Source organism: Anolis carolinensis, chromosome 1 (genome assembly GCF_035594765.1).
Source record: "Anolis carolinensis isolate JA03-04 chromosome 1, rAnoCar3.1.pri, whole genome shotgun sequence".
In the NCBI taxonomy this organism is placed as follows: domain Eukaryota; kingdom Metazoa; phylum Chordata; class Lepidosauria; order Squamata; family Dactyloidae; genus Anolis; species Anolis carolinensis.
The window spans coordinates 300,476,225-300,493,197 of NC_085841.1; the positions used below are offsets into that span (position 1 = coordinate 300,476,225).

At 40.7% G+C, this 16,973-nt stretch overlaps 1 protein-coding gene across 4 annotated transcripts in view; it reads left to right on the top strand.

The window, feature by feature from the left end:
* The window catches only part of tspan18 (tetraspanin 18), a 225,094-nt gene that overhangs the window by 170,015 nt on the left and 38,106 nt on the right, over positions 1 to 16,973 (top strand). For 3 of the 4 annotated variants that reach the window (XM_008105496.3, XM_016992408.2, XM_062967923.1), the window contains one exon: positions 9,323 to 9,402. The gene's annotated coding sequence lies outside the window, so the exon portion shown is untranslated. Of the gene's footprint in view, positions 1 to 2,339; positions 2,419 to 9,322; positions 9,403 to 16,973 lie in introns of all 4 variants that reach the window. The other variant, XM_062967924.1, reaches the window with a different exon arrangement.

Below are 16,973 nucleotides of genomic sequence, written 5' to 3' on the forward strand. Positions count from 1 at the left end.
ATGGGATATATTGAGCATGGTGATCAGATCATGATATGAATAAACATAACAGTTTAAATAATACCAGTAAGGTCTTTTCACGGACAACCCTGGGAATTTCAGAGGGGGGGGCTGAAGCCCCTCAGCCCCCCCCCCCCCGCCGGCTACATGTCTGTACATGCTGGACCTGCACTGAATACCAGAGGAGGGTTTCAGTCTTGCATAGAATCACAGAGTGGAAGAGACCACAGAGGCCATCTTCTCCAACCCCATTCTGCCTTGCAGAATCGTTCTGCCATACAGAATCAAAGCACTCATGACATATGACCATTTAGCCTCTAATTAGAAACCTCCAGAGAAGGCGAATCCACAGCACACCAAGGCAGCATGTTCCACTGTTGAAAAGGAGATTCTACTTAATATTTAGGTGGGATATATTTTCCTGTAGTTTGAATTCATTGCTCTGTGTCTCTAGAGCACCAGACATAAGTTCGTTCCATCTTCAAGTGGAGAACCCTCTTTACCTCATGCCAATGAATCTTTCAATCTTCCCAGGGTTGCTGTTGCTTTAAGGAAAAAATATTTTCCATCTTATTCTTTGAACCAGTCCCTCTTTTCTGTTCTGATTTTCTTGTTCTTGTTCTCCCTCGCATTCCTTGCTGGCTGGCAGGCAAACCAGCAGGAAGCCAGAGGAAATTGCGTTTAAAATGAGTAGGAATGACAAAGTCTTAAAAATGAAACAAAACAGGAGATCTGTGAGGGTTTTTTTAAGAGAAGGAGGCAGACTTGTTGACCTGAAATTGAAAGCACTGTTACCATCCTGATGGCCCATTAATAAGTTCCTGTGGTTTTTTCACGTCAACATTTTATTGAAAAAAATATTTCAAATGTATAGTAAGCGAGCAGCCCTCATTTTCCTTTCCCCCAAACATAATGTAGAAATAAAATAAAATAAAATACATTTTAAAAATCTGAACAGAAAAATTGATTATATGTATCAGAAACATATATTATACAAAATAACCATATATCATGGTGAAAATTCATACAGTGATGTCCCCCCGATAGGTGTAAATCTTTTCTTTCTTCCTTTCTTTTGGAGTTCTCATGTTCCAATGCTGGAAAGAGGTTATAATTCTCTAGAATTTAAGAACAGATAACAAAATTGTAGGGTAGAAAGATATTAAGACAGCCTGTTTGAGAAGTAGCCACAGGGTTACATTACAAGTTCCCAGTGGATACCTAAAACCATGGATAATAGTGAACCCTATATCTAGACCAGACATGGGCAAACTAAGGCCTGGGGGCCGGATGCAGCCCCCTTGGTGCCTATCTCAGACCCTCCTAATTTTCCCTGTCCTTTTGGCATAAGGATGTGGTGGCCCTTGTGCAGAAAGAATAGCAGAGGAAGGGACATGGCAGCTGAAAGTCCTCTGGAATGCTGTCAGCCACTGCGTGTCCCGCCCTCCTTCTGGCATAAGGATGGTGTGGGTGGCCCTGTACTTATGTCGGGAGGACAGCTTGAGGAAGGCACACAGTGATTGAGAGCTCTCTGGAGCACTCCGACGCACCTGACCCACCCTCCTTCTGACATTATGCTGAGAGGACCGCCCGAAAATCAAGGGAGGAGTATTGGGGAGAGGGATTGGGGCAATTGTTGCATGTCTTGTTTTCCTCTATGACGTAAGGATAGGGTGAGTATCTCTGTCCTTATGCCAGGAAGAGATCCTAAGGATGACCCAGGCCCTGCCCCACCCCCTCCTGGTCCCCCCTCTCTCCCAGGCCCACACAGCATGTGCCCCTTCCGGCCAGCTGCACAATGTGGCCCCAAGGCAAAAACTTTGCCCATGCCTGATCTAGACTATTCTTGGGCTAGAAGCATAGCATAGGTTTGCACTGAAGGACCTAGAGAGAACAACAAACATTTCTAGGGGCAGAGAAATACTTTAGGGAGCATGAGTAAGTGAAACCATTGATATCAAATTTGTGATAAGAGGGCCATACTATATTATCATTTCTCTGCAACACAAATCATCAGGATACTGCTGACAAATTAGTCTTCCAGATCACTCAAATAGCCCAGGATTTCTGAACCACTGGGAAATGTTCAGAGTAAAATAATACATTTCTCCTCTGTCATCAGGTTGAGGTTTTTCTATGCTATGCCCATAGAATGGTGAAAGGTGAAGTAGTTAGAATAAGCTGCTGGTAAACTGGAGTGCTGCGTTGAGCTTCTATACTGGAGGGCTTGTAATTGTCAACACCTTACTCTTTCATGTCTGAAATTGAACACCAGGCTAAGATTTGCTGCCATTTCAGTGGAAGTTTAGAAATGAAATACACTATGTATGTTATTTCAGAAGTTGGTCCCTACAGCAGAAATGAGAGTCAAGTATTCTTTCATGGGTTCCTGGACTGGCAAACATGCTTCTTTTTGAAGTACGTAAGTGACAGAAGTTCACTTCTTGATTGTTTAAAAATGAGTATTTTTATGCTAAATTTGTGTGTGCATGGGGTTGTGTGTATCTACAGTATATGTGGTAGGTGAATTGCTACTCCTGAGAGCTCCCAGGAAGGACAGGTCACAAATCTATGCCTAAAAGGGACTGTCTGGACTGTTTTGGAGAGGTGGAAGTCCACCAACGCAATCTAGGGGTAGGGGGCATTTGGCCCCAAATGTAGACTTTGCTTACATCTGTTGTAAGTTGTATTCTATTATGAAAGTTTTCTATAATTATATTTCATATCCTCCAACATTTTATAGATGAAAAATGATTCAGGCATGGTCAAACAACTTCAAATTGTTTCCCAAAAGGCATGACGAAGAAACAGAATCACAACGATTAATAATAGAAAAGAATAAGCAAAATTATAATTTTAAAAATACCCAAATGAGCCTACCGGGAAAGGCAAGACACTACCCAACTCATTCTCATTATGTTCAAACTACTTTAGCACTTTGATTTCAGTTTACAGCAGCTGAAATAAGCCATGGACAAAGAAGGAGACTGTGAGAAAGAAAGAAGGCATAAACATTTTACAAACATCTGAAAAAGTGGACAGCATAGGATTAACTATGACTGTCCCTAGCAAATTGGGACATTTGGAGGATGTGCAATTTAGTGTAGGCTCTAGGTGACTTTTAGAACTGTTTGTTCTATATCTTTATTTGTTCTGGCTTAGTTGGTCTTGAAATTGTGGTCTACAAACTGATGTCAGTCCTCAAGTTACCATCTGCCAATTTGCTGCACGTTTTCAGGAAACTATGTGAACACAACCCTAATATGACACAAATGTGGCATTGGTCCCTGACACATGACTTGTTTCCTACATCAGAAATCATAAAAAGCATGTTTCAAGCTTCCTTTAACAAGAAACAGAGAGCAGTTACTTCAGCTTCTACTTTTCCAGCTTTGCTGTATTTCAGTTATATCTGCCAATGATCTCAGACCTGCTAATTGCACGTTTCAAGTATTCTTTTTTGCCCACCTCTTTCAGTGTCTACATTTTGCCTTGTAAGAAAAAACAAAGGGGCTGATGCAATAAAATAACCTTTTTAGGGTTAAGACATGGTAACCGAAGACAATGCTTACAAGGGAGAACTTTAGAAGGGAGAACTTTAGAAGTTGGCCAAGTTTGTTTTGAACTATATAGAAAACTGGTAAATTGTTTCATAATAAGAGTTGTGGTTAACATTTTAAGTTGTCAATGTGTTCCCAGGATGCATTATAAACAAAGCTGTGCTGGGCAGTTAATGGCAATCAGTGCAGTAAGATTTCTTGCCTTCTGCAGTACATACTGCAAAAGCTGTTCCAAATGAGCCCTTTTGCAGAAGCATTAGCATTTTTATGCCACTACAGCTTCAGCTGGATTGACTGTAATTTAGCATCCAGATTCCTGTCCTTTTGCAATCCCTTCTCCTGTGCTCAGTGGGGGCCAGAATATAGCCATACTGTTCGCTTTAAAATCTAATTGGATTTACATACAGTAATACAGTCTTGTCACAGCAATGATTAAGTAAGCTCCATAAAATTCCTTCTCTTTATGCACAAGCTTCAGATTTGCTTCTTTGTTTATTCTTCATTTGCTTTAAAATATATGTTACCTTAATTTTAAGATGTTTATCCTCCCACTGCTACCTAACTAAAGAGTTAAATTCCAATTACATGCACACTAAAAAAAAAAATTTTTTTTTTAAAAAATGGAGCGTATCACAAAGAAAATAGCGCCAAGAAGCATAAAGCCAGCAAAGCCATAAGGCCTGTATATGTTGTTAGTAAGAAGGTCCCAATAGCTCTAGCCAGCACAGTCAATGGTGACAAATGCTGGAAGTTGCAGTCAAATAATGTCTGGAGCATCAGATAATTCCCAACTTTGACGTAAATTATTCAAAACCATAGAAAGCGAAAACCTGAAAAGGCATCCATACATACTCCATCTGTGAATTAATAGACATCCATATTTGCTAATAAATTGTCTCAAAGTAGAACTATACTACTAGGATATGCTTAATTTTACTTTTAAAACATGGATTGAGGATGGGCAGTCCTCAAGCAAAAGAACAAGATAGGTTCTGTAGATTTGTTCTTACGCTGAATTTGTATGTAAATTCAGCGTATCTTTTTTCGTGTAACCACAGTCAAATATATATAGCTACTTTGGATAGCACAGGGAGGGTTAACACACCTGTGGTGCTTGTTTTGCTGTCTATACCCCTGTTCAGAAGATTTCACTGCACTTTCTGTCCCTGGGAGAATTGAATTTTGAAAAATTTAGCTTGTAATGGAAACAAGGACTGGTGATAAATCTTCAGTGGAGAAACCTTTCCCTCATTATGACTCTTTCAGGGGTGAATTTCACTTTCTAGGGGCAGATTTCTTCATTTCCTATCAACTTGCCTTCATTCATAGCTATGGGTTGTTTGGAAGTCAGATGTTTGTAACTTGGTGACAAACTGTATAATTATTATTTTAAGGAGATCTGTAGTGATAGATAAAGCTGGTTAAAGCTGGAAGTTCTCAGGAAGAGCTTGGTTGAGGACTATTGTTGAGGCTCATGAATAATAAGGAGACAAAGAGAGAGAGAAAGCACACATCTATATGTTTGTGTCTTTCTTTGCCCTAGCTCCAAATGTATGAAATTTAAGGTACATCCACACTGTAGAATTAATGCAGTTTGACACTACTTTAACTACAGTGGTTGAGTACTATGAAATCATGACTGGTTTAGTTTGTTGAGGCACCAGTCTTCTTAGACAGAGAAAGCTAAAGGCCATAGAAAACTACAACTCCCATGATTCCATATTAATGTCTTATAAACCAGTCCAAACCTGCTTTCCTTTCCCAAGAACTGGGCCCTAATTCTTAATGCCATTTCTATCAAATATTGGGAGGGGGTTCTCTTTTCAAAAAGACCTTGGCTTTCCTGATGATTCAGAAGTGAGGCTTAGGTATTGGATGCTCTGCAGGTTTGATTTGAAATTACTTGTGTGAGTTTGTGTCCATGTCTATAAGATAAAACTGGGAGCAGTCAGATTAAGCATTGAATTTAAGTTGGAATAGGCTATATTAACTGTGGGGATCTTTGCTCAAGTAGCCAGGATGAGATACAGAGATTTTCTGATAAATATGTCAAAGCTCAGGAAGACAGCTGGAGCCAAAGGGTTCTGTTGCTCAGCTAGTAGCAAAAATCTTCAGGTACTTTACCCCTTTCTCCATATTTGAATTTGGGGTGCCTTCTTTTTGGTAGGCACTCAGCCGCAAAAAATGGAAGCAAACTTATCACACATTGCTTCAGCCAACCTCAATAGACAGTTATCTTCTTGCCCAGAGAAGACTGTGTTGCACCTGTATGCCATATAATATATATACCGTACTCATATATGTTGACTTGATATATGTCAACAGCAGGTTTTAGAGCCAAAATTCTGTATTTCTTTATATAGGGGGAACATCAGTGCTGCCTCAGTTTGCCTTCACTGCTTTCCCACCTAGGCATTCAAAAAGGAGAGGGTAACGGATGTTGATTATTTTTTTAGGTTCTTCTGGGACAGGCTAAGTTCTAGCTTTGTACTACTCTGCTCAGAGAAGAGGATGACCCCTTTTTTGGTAATAATAATAATAATTGTTTCTTGCCCACCCCTCCTCACGGCTTGAGATGGGTTACAACATTGCTAAAACACACATTTATCTAAAAACATTTTTTTAAAAAATATACATATTAAAACATATTTCTACAAAATACATATTAAAATACACAAGAGTTAAGATACAGTACTTATATTGACCTGTGGATAAATTAATCCAGGTTTTGGGGGATGATTTTTGGCTGAAATTTCTCGACGTATAAACTAGGATATTAGTGATGTGGTTTTATTTTATTTCGTGTCAAAAGCATTGCATAATAAATACATTTTAAAATGATGAAAAAAAAGGAAATCACAAGCAACTAAATAGTTTTAGACCAAAAACGGGCAACAGCAACCGCATTGTCCGTAGCTTTAAACAACTCCTCCTCCGTGCATGAGGCAGAACATTGTGGGCAAGCACAGTCACACAAGGTGGAGGAGTGATGTGGTAACTGGCAGTCATTCAGAAAAAAGTGTTTTTCAGCATGTAATTCAGCACTTCCCATGTTTGAATACAAAGAGATTCAAACTGGGACATTTAAGTGTTAAGTCAACAGAAGATCTGACCCTTGATGCAAATATATTCTATTCTTGATACTTCTCGCATTAAAATATTCTAAATCTCCAAATCTTTCTAGTTTAAGTATAAAGAAATGTGCAAATTGTATTAAATAATTACACTGATATAATATTCCCAGTGATTTCTATTTCTGCATGTTCGTTTCATATGTTAAAAGTGCCCAAGAATGACTGAAAATAGTTTTTCAAGTCTTCCAAAGGTGTTCATAATTCTTTCAGATAGCTGAAGATGCTCAGAGTTTTAAAAAGTTACTTTTTTAAACTATTTCTCCCAGCATCCTCCATTAGAAGCTATACTGCCTGAAGCATTCTGAAGGAAATTTGCCACCCAATCAAGTAACTTACTTTTGTAACTTCTGTTGAGTTGTGGCTTTGTCAGTTCCTATCCATCTTGTGTTTTTACCAGACTGTAAGGAAAGCAGCCTGCTTTGAGTTGCTATTGAGTGCAGTAGTTGTCCACTCCTATTATTCTCCTTTTATTGACTAAATCATTATTCTTTATTTAAAAAGAAACCCATTTGAAATGAGATGCTCTTTAGCTATACCTTCTGAGGGAGGGTAACACCCTGATGATTTTGTCCAGCACCGTGATCTCTGTTAGCCTAGCATTTACTGCTGCTTGGCGACACACTGAAGGTTCTTCTGTCTCAGAAGTATGATAAATCTTTCAAAATATTGTGAGTTAAAAGGGGGAGGGAAGTATTTTTTACCTCCTACGCAAGCCTCTGAGGACTGGTAGCAATGTAATTATATTCACTCTCACATGCATACACAGCAGGAGCTGGAATGCTATCAGTCTCTTGATTTCCCTAATGATAGGTTTATATGGAGCAGTTACATCTCTAAGAAAAATGTAAACCTGCTTTTAAGCTTTGACTCCTCTGTGCTTGCGGCATTACACATTTCAGTAAATGAAAGCGCAATGAGCCACTTAAACATTGCAACATAAAGGAGGGAGTTGTTTCGACCAAAACAGACAAGTGCAGTGAATTGGGAAACAAAGAAATGGGAGAATGAATGGGTGTCAAGCGTGAGCACATCCCACTTACATCCACATATTTTCTATATGAAACCTATTGCAACTGGTAGGGTCCACAAAAGATGAGAACCTGGAACCACTACTGCATTCCATGACTTGAATTCTTTTGTGACCTTATGTATGACAAAGTTCAGGGGATATGTTAGGACAATAAAAGTCCCCCAGTCCCCACTTTTTGGGTAGAAGTGATCAATTGAGGTCTGTTCTCCAACACTCAGGAAGCAGCTAGCTAAAATTCCCACCAACCCTCATTCCACGAATGATCTCTAGCATGAGAGGGCATTGTAATAAAGGGCATGCTTTTGCCTGTTGCATTGGAAATTACCAATAGGAGGGGAGGGAATGCTAGTCAGTTGTTTCCTGAGTGACAGGGAAATGGGCTCCCATTGATCATAGTGGCTGTTGCTGTTTAGGTTGGGATTGAACCAGGAATCACTGTGTAGTTACATAACAACGGTGGTTATATATTTGGTTATATATTTGTAACTGCCCAAGAGGAGTCCGGTCTATATTGTTACCATGATTTACCCAAGTATCTCATCAGGACACAGTCTATCAAGTCCCCTCATTTTAAATGTATTGTTTTGTATAGCTGGCACTTGACAAGAGCATTGAGCCGAATGACTCCAAGTTTTCAGAGTAAGGTGCTCCCTCCTTAAATGACAAACTACTGTTTCATGAAATAATTAATTCAAAACTCATAGTAGGGTTATTTCAGCCATCTAAAATGTTACCACACATTGATGCTAATAAAGCTACCACCCTATTATGGAAGCTAGTTTTAGTATTTCTATTCTTATGTGTAGTTGTGGAAACTGTACTGTGAAGAAAGCTGATAGGAAAGAAAACTCATTTGAAATGTGGTGCTGGAGTCAGAAGGACAACAGGAAGGAGGCCATTGTGACCTTCCTGCGAAGGGAGTTGCAGAGACGAGGGGCAGCCACTGAGAAGGCCCTCTCTCATATCCCCATCAACCATGACTGTAATAATGATGGACCTTTCCTGATGATCCCAAGGCTCAAGTAAACATATACCGGGAAATATGGTATATGCAACATTTAACTTGTTTGCCATTTATTTGAACAATCATTCAAACCATTTAAGTCCTAATACACCAGTATAGCTTGGAGAGTAGAAACTGTACTTTATTACCTATTTTACTCTCACATCTACTATGTGAGGTGTGTTAATTATTTTAATTCCAATTCATGGGGAAACTGAGGCTGAAAAATATTAATTTTCTCATCATCACTCAAGAGGTCTATAGCTTATTCACTGAGGTTGACAAGTATCCCTTAATGTCTCCTTTAGTTTCTCCTTTATTGGATGATAATGTTTGTATGAGGTTCTAGCCAAATGTCAAAATGTGGTTTGGGATCTATTCTCTGAAGGCATGCGAACTAAAACAAAGGGTGATGAGCCAGGTTGCAAGGAACTGAATGCTTCAGTGGGCACTAAAAGCTTTTCATTACTGCTAATGTACACCGAATTAAACATGCAATTAAGCTAAGTATATTCATTGGGGTGCTGTGTCTTAATAAATGGTTTATCTAATGTAATTGTATTTTATTGACCTGTGCATTAACTTTTCCTTATAGGACACACTTGACCAATAAAAAATACATGGGACATATACACTTTTAGAAGTCAAAAGAGACTGATTCAAGGAGCTACATAGGTAAGTTTTTGAACTATTTGTTGGCAATTGCAAGAGGATCTTTTCTTCCTTTGTAAAAATTGAACTTTGTTGTTGGTAACTGTCATCAAGTTGACTTTGACTTATACCTACCCCATGAATGAGAGAGTTCCAAGTCACCATATCATCAACAGGACTGCTCAGTTTTTGCAGATTCAGGTCTGTGGCTTCTTTGCTTTAACCTCTCCATCTGTAATGTGGCCTTCCTCTTTTGCTACTAACTTCTGTGATAATGAGTATTATTGTCTTTTCTAGTAAGTCATATCTTCTCCTGATATGGTCAAATCACAAGAGTCTCCGGTTCTAGGGAGTTTTCAGACCTGATTTGCTCTATTTATTTGTCTTTTTAACAGCCTGTGGTATCAATAGTACTCTTCTCCAGCACCATACTTCAGATTAGTTGATTTTTTCTTTCTAACAGCTTTCATCACTCTGCAGTTTTCATAGTCATATATAGAAATGGGAAATACAATGGACAATCCTAACTTTAACATTCAAAGTGCTCACAATTCAAATTTTTTTGTGAAGGAAATGAATATGGAAAATGGATGTCCATCTCTTTCAATAGTTTAAAATGGGATTCACTGTCACATGGTGTCACAATTGTTTCCAATTCAATCTGAACTGGTAAACAGGGAAATCAAGTAAATTCATGAAAATAAACCTATAGAAATCTATAGGTATTAGTAATGATGTCTATATATTGCTTTTGGTTCTAGTAGTTGGGGACCATGGATATCAGTTGTAGAAATGGACATTGATGTTACATGCATTGTCTGCTTATGACAATTCCTCAAATGTCTGGGTGGATACAATGGGAACAGGGGATTTAGACCTTGATTTGATCCTGTATTGCTCTACTTGTGCTCTTGCCTGATAATAATATGATCTCAAGTGATTTTCTGGCCCATCATATTTTATTCCCTCTTCCCTAAAAATGTTTAACTGTAGTAAGGAAAATCTTTGGGATATTTTGCATTCTTGAAAAGTTGCAGACACAACTACAGAGTTAGAACCATGTAAGATGGAAAGGGTGGAAGCAGAAGCTAATTGATTGCATTTGTTGAGTATATAAATATGTTTGCAGGGCATTTTTTGCAGATAAAATAGGCATGAGTTACCTCTATGTATCCCTAAAGACCTAATTAAACTGCCTGGCTTGGGGAGAAGAGAAAGCAGGCTTTGATCTCGCTTGCACTTGAGTAAAATCAGAATAATTCACAATGCACTGAAGTCAAGACTCCAGAAGTAAAATGTGCTGTGGAAAGTAGAGCTTTGGGCTGTTAATGTTATAGTGATTCCGTCTTTGGCTTTTATATTCCCCATGGTGCTCACTATCATTAAATATGTTTCATCAGACTATGCTCTTCCATTATTATTTTTACTGAAAACTGGAAGTTTCATTGGTATCTAGGCACAAAACACTCGGCATTCACAGCAGGAGACAGAACTCCCAAATCATTTTGCCTTGTCTTAGTAGTGGAAGACGGATGGTGGCAAAGAGATTGTATCAGCAAGGTTATAATGCTGTCACAGTTTTGTCCCATGAATCACAAGGCTAGTGAAAGGCTGGATGTCAGATTTGCTATTCATATGAACTTGTTTGTCTTGATTCTGAAAAGCAGCTATAAATCTGAAATATAACAAGGTTCTAGAGCATATTGTTGTTTTAAGCTTGCAGAGTTAATTGAATAACAGTGGAATAACAGTTCTAAAGAACTAAAAGACACTAAAAGTCCATATCTATCTATATATATATATAATAAAAGTCAATGTTTGTTTGCGAGTATGTGGCAGCGTTCTGATTGGCTCCCACTTTCACAGACATCTGTGACCGCCACGAATGACGGACCTGGCCCAAACTTGGCACACATAACCCCCATGAGCCATTTTATGTCCTGGTGCCGTTTGGGGGATGATGGGCCATGGAGGATGGGATTTGCAGTACTTTTAATTGCTTTGCCTTCCACAAACCACTGCGATGCCCACCAGTCACGTAACTGGACAAAACTTGGCACGCAGAACTTCCATGACCCCCTTTATATCCTGGGGCAGTTTGGGGAAGGACAGACCAAGAATTATGGGACTTCCAGTACCTTCACCCACTTCTAGAGTCCACTGCAACTGCCACGAATCACAGAACAGACCCAAACTTGGCACACATATCCCAAATGACACACTTCACATGCTGCAGCAGTTTGGGGGAGGATGGACCAAGGATTATGGGATTTGCAGTACTTTCAAACACTTTGTCTCTGACAGACCACTGTTACTCTAACTAATGACGGATTAGGACCAAACTTGGCACACAGAACCCCCATGACCCATTTTATCTCCTGGTGCCATTTGGTGCAGGCTGGACAATGGATGATGGGATTTGCAGTAGTTTCAAATGCTTCAGCTCCCACACACCACTGTGGTGCTCACCTGTGTTGGATCTGGACCACATTTGGCACACAGAGCCCCCGTGACCCCCTTTACATCCTGGTGCCAATTGGAGGAGGATGGACCAATGATTATGGGATTTACAGTACCTTCCCTTGATTCACCTCCCACAGACCATTGAGACGCGCATGACTGAAACAACTACACCAATGTTGGCACACAGATGCTATGTACCCCACTTTACACCCTGATGTGGTGTGGGGGAGGATGGACCATGGATGATGGGATCTGCAGTACTTTCAAATGTTTTCCCTTCCGCTGTCCACTGTTACTCTAGCCAATGACGCATCATAACCATACTTCACACATATGCCCCACATGACCCTCCTGCAGTTTGAGGGTCAACAGACCAAGGATGATGGGATTTACAGTACCTTCACTCGCTTCCTGAGACCACAGCAACCCACAACAATGACTGATAAAGACCACACATACTCCCTTTCACCCACTTTACATCCTGATGTGGTTTGGGGGACAACGGACCATGGATAATGGGATTTGGAAAACCTTCACTCACTTCCTGAGATCACTGCAACTGCCACAAACGACACAACTGAACCAAACTCAGCACACATATCCCAGATGACACACTTTACACCCTGCAGCAGTTTGTGGGAGGATGGACAAAGGATTATGGGATTTGCAGTACCTTCACCCACATTGCCTCCCACTGAAAACCCCATCAGCCACAGATCTGCATAAATGGGCCCATTCAAAATATCCAAAACAACTCAATGCCTTCTACGAATAACCCGGGCACCGCCGGGTCCCCAAGCTAGTATCATCTAAACTTGAGTTCCTCACAAAGAAAATCTGGGTGCAGCAAGATTCTTCATTGTTTAAGATTTTTTTCTGTACCATTGTGGTCACAAGCACATGGATTATTTTGCTCCTTGAAACATAATTTTCTGAACAGGAAATTTTACACAGAAAGAATGACTCTATGAATAGAAAACTTGCTCCTTCCTTGGAAAAATAATAAATTGTTTTCTACACAAAATCATAGTTCCTGCCCAGAAAAAGCCATGGTTTTCTGTGTAAAAACACCTTGTGGACAGTTTTTCACAGACTAAGTCCCAGCCCAGCATAATCTCACAAAATTGTTCAGCCTTCAAGGACTTCATTGAAGTGGGGAGAAGATTGACTTGAAATTTTAGTACCTCACTCAAACTTGTGTGATTCAAATAAACAAAGATTTATGTCCCTACTATGTAAAGGTGATACATGTAAGATACATCGCAGTTTTGCATTCATATGCAAAACTAGTACAACGGGCGGCAGCCAAATTAATAACCGGGTGGCATACAGGGAGCATACCATCCCCCAGTTTAGCTAGCTCCACTGGCTGCCAATATGCTACCAAGCCCAATTCAAAGTGCTGGTTTTGACCTATAAAGCCCTAAACAGTTCTGGCCCAAACTACTTGTTTGAACGTATCTCCTCCTATGAACCACCTAGGTTGTTGAGATCATCTGGAGAGGCCCTCGCAGGCTCGGCTGGTGGGAACAAGTGTGATGACCCATGGGCCTTGTAGTCCTGCTCAGGACATTGTAATTCCTGATGAAGATGAAAACTTGGGTTTTTTACCTTCCCAGTCTGAACTGGATTCCTCTCAGCCAGATCTTTCCCAGGCAGATCTGGGAACCTTGCACCTGCAAGAAAGTTGTCTCCCAGAAGTATGTCAAACAAGCCCAGAGCCTACTTCTCCCGTATTCTTGCGCCGGGAGTTTTGTAAACAACAGAGAAGTTTGGATTCAGCTTCGCGCAGGAGTGCGAGGATTGCAGCTAAGAATGTGGCCAATTAAGACTGCTTCTCGTGAGAATCTTTGGGGAGTCTCACATCTGGTCTCAGAGTTAGCTTTCGGTTCTGATTCCCAGAGAACTGCTTCGGCGGGAAAGCTAGACTCTATTTAGGTGTTTTACCCGCGTAGTAACTTCGCGGAGTCAATTCGTCAGCCTTCGGAGCGAGTTGTGTCTGGACAGCGCGCTCCGATTCAAGCCTCGCTCCTGCTCAAGCCTTGCCTTGCTATCCAGCCTTCGTCTTGCTTCCCAGCCTTGTTTATCTACGGACTTTGCCTTGTTTCCCAGGATCAATCCTTGCCTTGTTCCACGGATTTATCAAGTTATTCCACGGACCTTGTTCTTGTTCTTAGTTACCTTGTTCCACGTTCAAGCCTTGTTTCAAGTATCAAGTTATTTCCTAGCCTCGCTCAAGTTTCATGGACTAAAGGACCTTGTCATCTCCCCTCACTTTGCCTGGCAAAGTGAGTGTTTCGGTTATTGGATTACAACTTTGGACCTTAATATTTCTTATTGGACATTGCTTTTTTGGACTAATTCTGACCTTTCCTGAAAGGTCTAATTCTGAACTATTTTCTACACTTGTTTTTATTAACTTTATATATTCCTTCAATAAAGATATTAGATAGATTCTGGCCTCTGTGTATGGTTATTGGTGCTCTGCAGCCTGGGTCGTGACAACAAGGGACAGGGCCTTCTTGGTAGTGGCTCCCCGGCTATGGAACGCTCTCCCCAGTAGTATTCGACAAGCCCCAACACTCCTAAGTTTTAGGAAAGCAGTCAAGACATGGCTGTTGTGATGACTCATGGGCCATGTAGTCCCGTTCCTAGTACTATTGTGGCAGATGAAGAGGAAAACTTGGGTTTCCCACCGTTTCAGCCAGAATTGGAGCCCTTGCACCTGCAAGATGTTTGCCCACAAGAAGTCAGCCAAACAAGCCTTGAGCAGAAATCTCCCCCATTTTCTCGCCGGGATTATTATAATCGAGATAGAGGCGCTAGGGAGGCGAATCGCAGAAGCGCCAGGATTGCTGCCAGACAATTAGCTGATTAAGCCTGTTTCCCTTGGGAAATCTTAAGGAGTCATGCATCTGGACACAGTATGGGTTTCGTTTCTTGTTCCCCAGGGAAAGTGTTCCTTGGCGGGAAAACAAGATCCTATGTAGGTGTTTACCCGCAAGGAAATCCTTGCGGAGTCAATTCGTCAGCTTCGGGAGTGAGATCGTGTGTGGACTACGCTACTCCAGTTCCCTGTTTCCCGGACCTTGCCACGGACCTTGTTCTAGTTCCAAGCCTGCCTTGTCCCCGGATCTTGCCACGGACCTCGTTCTTGCTTTTTGCCTCTTGTTGCCACGTATCAAGCCTTGTTTGCCAAGAATCTAGTTTGCTTCCAGCCTGTTGTCAAGCTCCATTGGACTAAAGGACCCTGTCATTTCCCCACACTTTGCTTGGCAAAGTGTGTGTTTCGGTTATTGGATTATAACTTTGGACTCTAATATCACATATTGGACATTGTTTTCCTGGACTATATTTGACCTTTCCTGAAAGGTCTACTTCTGAACTATATTCTTCACTTGTTTTTATTGACTTTATATATTCCTTTAATAAAGATATTAGATAGATTCTGGTCTCTGCGCATGGTTATTGGTGCTCTGCAGCCTGGGTCCTGACAGCTGTAGACTACTCAAGCGTTTGAGGAATAAATATCTGAGGTGATATGGCTGAATCAAGGCGTACGCGAAAGGCGTCAGCGGATGAATCTAATTACCCATGCATTCTAATATTTTTATAATTCATGTTTTTATAGAGTTAATATAACTTTTAATTGATTTTGGTATTGTTACTGTTTTATTGAACTGTCGCTGTTTATTGAATGTGTTTTTAGGGCAATGGAATTTGCCGACTATTGTAAGCCTCCCTGAGTCCCTACGGGTGAGAAGGGCGGGGTAGAAATGATGTAAACAAATAAATAAATATGCAAACTTGAATTAAAAATCTATTTGTTATTTTGTCAGTCAACTCTTATGATAAGCCACAATTCTCAGATCTATGATATCTTGGTTTTATCAGTAGTATAGAGGCTTTGCATGGCTGCTATTTGTTCTCATGGCTCTGAACATTTGGAAGTTATCAAATTCTTTTTAAAACCGAAAACACTTTCTGCTACTTAGCAGTACAAATGTTACATTGTGTTTTGTTTGGAGAATAGTTGTCTCCACAAAGACAGGTAGATCTGGGACCCCCCAGTGACAGCTCATTGAATGCTTCACATCATCACCAGCTCTTGGGATGCCCTTTGCCTTAGGCAAACTGGAACACATCCATGTGTCAAAGCTCTGTCAGAAAAAGCCTGGATGCCTTAGGCAACAGCTCATCTTAGTGAATCCTGATAGTGATACTAACTAGTCTGAGTAACATAGCTAAAGATGTATCAGAAACATTTCCAAGGCTTGTGGTACCATTAATACTGTTGACTGTGGCATAAGTATTAATCTCGGACAGGCATCCTCAAACTGTGGCTCTATAGCTGTTTGGGTCTCCAACTCACAAAAGCCCTTGCCAGTATGTTGAATGGTCAGAAATTGTAGGCTCAAACAGGCTGCAGTTTGAGGATGCTTGATCTAGAACATGAGATGGTCCTGTAATCAATAATATAATTTAAATCTTATGTTAAGTACTTTTCATGGAAATAAGAGTTGGTAAGAGTAATTAGAACAGGCCTCACCCTCCACCCCATCTCTTAAAATGGAGGAGTTGGGGGCCCTTGCCACTTGTCAGCTAATCTGCATTCCATCCAGGCAGGCCCGTAGCCAGGATTTTGATTCGGAGGGGGCTGGGATTTTAGTTGGGGGGGGGGGGGGGCTGAGTCTGAGTGAGAGAGGATCTACCCTAGCAAACCTTTTGTATCATTATCCCAATACCCTCATGCATATGGGATATATTGAGTATGGTGATCAGATCATGATATGAATAAACATAACAGTTTAATAAATGTAAGGCCTTCTCGCAGACCACCCTGAGAATTTGGGGGGGGGGGGCTGAAGGCCCCCAAGCCCCCCCCCCCCCCCCCCCGGCTACATGCCTGCATCCAGGGTTCCATTATCACCTTCTGGTACTCAATTTTCCAATTTGTAATGTTGGTTGAAACATACAGGCAGAGTTAGCAAGCATTCTTAAGTATTGGAGTATCAGAATTTTTGAGAAAATGAGCCAAATAATAGGAGAAAAATCCACTTTAAAGTGGTGTTACCATTTATCTCTTTATCAGAAGACAAAAATTAAGACTCTACTGAACAAATACATTATAG